Below are 3,388 nucleotides of genomic sequence, written 5' to 3' on the forward strand. Positions count from 1 at the left end.
ATTATAAATTCAGCAGCCCGGGAGAAATCACAGACTTTCGCACACAAAAGCCGTGCCCTGGGGACGCCGCCGGCAGGAGCATCATCACTGCCACTGCTGCCCCTTTGCTGGGTGCGTGTGAAGCACTGGCGGGCAGAGACAGCGGTGAGGGCAGCACCGCCAAGGTGAAAGTCCGTTTAGAGTAATTAGCACTGGAATATGCTTTGTTTCTATTATTTATTGTAACAGCTGGGGAATACAACCCACTGCCCAACAGCTGCCTGCACCCGGGCAAAGCGGCCGGTGGGACGGCATGAAATTACCATGTCATTTAATTCCTCTCCAGCACCACATTCAGCCGAGGGGCCGCGGGAATAGGGGCGAGACAAAAGGGAGTTTTATTGCGGCGGCGGCGGGTCCGACAGCCCCCTCCCCACACAGCCCACCCTGCCAAAACACAGCCAGGAATCAGAGAGAAGCAAGCGGGGCCGCGGCATGCCAAATACCGCCGGACACACGGCATGGTTCATCCTCACCCTGAGCCATCTCCCGCCCTAAACCAGCCCCAGAAAAAACGCAGATAAGTGACACCCCCCCCCACTGGGAGGCAAAGCAAGCGGCAGCACCAGCAGGAAAGGAAACTGCTGGCAGGTAGAGCAAAACTGGCTTTCCCAATCTCCAGATTTACCATCTTCGAAACCACCGGCCCTAAGCAGCGACTGACTCTGTCCCATAAAGCCCAGACTTCAAAAAGCACCATCTCACCTCTGCCAACCCAAACACTGCACCCGTGCCTGCTCCTTCCTGAGGCACCGTGAGCACAACCAGGTTCAGGCAGCCACAGGCACTTTTCGGTTCGATGCTAAACTGAGTTTAAGTAGATCACACCCACGTGGGGCAGAGGGCTCTGGCTGCAGCCATCGACACACAGCGTTAAACCCGTCCCGTGCACCAGAGCCCATCTTCTGAGGGAAAGTCTGAGCTGCCCAAGCGCTGTTCCTGCCCCACGCTGTGGTGGCTGAGTCCAAGAAATGTGCCAAAACGGGCTCTAATCTGTTTTACTGTGGTTTTTACTTCTGAGAGCAGTTTAGTTCTTGTATCCTCGACATTGAGCACCAAGTGCTGCAACGGGCATCGTTGCACCATGTCAAAGCTCAGCTTTCTGCTTGGAAATCGTAGGCAATCAACTTGAAAGTGTCAAGTGAAAACCTGCCCTGCTGCAGCCAAGGCTGGTGCCCCCACATCCCTGTGTGCGCAGTCCCACGGTTCGGGCCAGGCCAGAGACCAAACCTGTGGATGCACAACAAACGGCAGCAAAAGCACCACCACCTTCATTGCACCCATTCACAGGGATTGCAAACCAGCTGCTTTGGCTCCATGGAGAGCGGCACGGTGATGCCAGCGGAGCGGACATAGCTCGACCCACGGTGGCATGAGCCAACTCACAAGGGTCTTGCTGAGCCAGCCCTGGCTGCCCAGCTGCGCTGTGTCCTCCTTTTCGGTCCCTCTGATGGGGTGTGAGAAGCAACACCACCTCTGCCGAACACACTGGGCGGCTCATCCGGACTGTGTGACCCCACACTGTGAGCCTGGCGTCCCCCGCTAACGGTATCTGGACCGGCCAAAGGCTGTGACCCCTCCTGCCTACCCCGCAGGGTCTCACGCCGCTCCCGCAGACCGTCCAGGCAGCAGCCAGGGCCATGCAGAGCCGGAGCAGCAGACAAAGGCAGCCCCAGCGCCGGAGGGGACAGGACAAAGGTGATGCCGGCTCCTCTCCATGTCCCACCACAGCCCCGCACCATGAGCAGCCCGCAGAGCCGCCGGCCAGGGGCTCGCGGTGAGGAGGTTAAAACCCACACACAGCTCCGCCACAGATCACCCTGCCGAAAGAACAGCACTTTTCTGCCTGATTTGGCTTCCTTTTAACGTCTGCCATCTTAATAGCTCATCCATGTTTTGTTCTTCCCTGGGTTTAGAGAGAGGCTACAGAAAGTGTTTAGAGATAAATCATACGTGCCATGTCTCCAAGGCAAGGTGCTTCTCCTGGCTTTGTTTCTTGATAAAATCCCATCCCAGAAACAGGCACGTGCGATTTCATGTTTCCTGAAGATAAAGAGATCCAACAGACGGAACAGCTTTGGGGTTTTTGCACGGTTTAGCACAGGAAGACAACGGTTAAGATTAACAGCATTTAAGAAGTTTGTGAGGGATAAAGAAAACTAAGAGTTGGTGGGAAACTGACTTTAGTTTTTAAAATCAGAGTGCAAGTGCCTCCCAGAGCAGTGCCTGTGGGTCAGAAGATGTCCCAGGTTCCCGCGCTGCCTTTCCAGGCATCTTCACGTTGGGCACATCCAGGCACACACTGGGTTTCATCTTTATTACCCTGACAGGTCGCAGCCCGGCATCATCAGAGCTCGCACGTGAAGCTCAGCCCCATACCTGGGGTCCTCTGGCAGGCAAAGGGATGCTATGGGAGGGCGGGATCCGCAGTGACTCCTGCGATATGTGGTAAACGTCTCCCTTGCATGCAGGGTGACTTGAGTTGGAATAGACATCCCCCAGCCAGATGTGGGGAGGGAAAGGGAAACTCCCAAGAGTCCAGCATCAGAGTCCTGTTCCCAGCAAAGCCCCCACCGCCCCATCAGTGGGACTAAAACCCAAACCCACCCCTTCCGAGCATGGCCACATCCCACCTGAGATTGCTTTAAAGCACCTCAACAGAATTAGTTAAGGCTGGCGGTACGAGGGTGCCGGCAGCGTTATCTGCGTCGCCCCAAGGTGCCGGCAAAGCCCACAATACCCTCATGCAGCCGCCAAATCACAGCTTCCAGAGGCCAATAAATCAGCCCCAAACACAAAGCGCCGGCAGCCAGAAGGTAACACAGACATGAAGAGACCTCTGTGCCACACTTAAAATTAAATACCGTAAGGAAGGACCAAAGTTTGACTGCAGACATGCAGCAGTTTGATGTCAAAAATCTCACCACGCCACCGCATTACAGCGGGCAGCAAACTTGCCAGCATGAGACCCACAAAAGGCCAGCAGTCCCCATTGGTCTTGTCTCCCCCACACACCTTATTTTTCACCAAAATTGTGCAAAGTAGAGCAGCACAAGTTTGCGATGCTCACGAGCGAGGATCTGCCGACGTGACAGCCGGGCGGGCGAGTTTTGGGTACCATCTCTCCAAACCCCCGTGGAGCATCCCGGGGCGAAGCGGCCAGGACCAAAAGCACCGTCAGCTCCGTGCGGAGGTAGGGCTGGGGGGGACTCGGGGGTGACCGTGGAGCTCAGCCCCCGCGGCCCCTCCGCCGTGCGCATCCCCGGCGCCGCGCATGTCCCCGGTGCGCGGAGAGGAGCCGCTTCGTGCTGTCACGGCGCGCAGCATCGCCGGTCCCGCTCCCCAAAAC

This window comes from Charadrius vociferus, unplaced genomic scaffold (genome assembly GCF_000708025.1).
Source record: "Charadrius vociferus isolate BGI_N301 unplaced genomic scaffold, ASM70802v2 scaffold812, whole genome shotgun sequence".
Taxonomy (NCBI): domain Eukaryota; kingdom Metazoa; phylum Chordata; class Aves; order Charadriiformes; family Charadriidae; genus Charadrius; species Charadrius vociferus.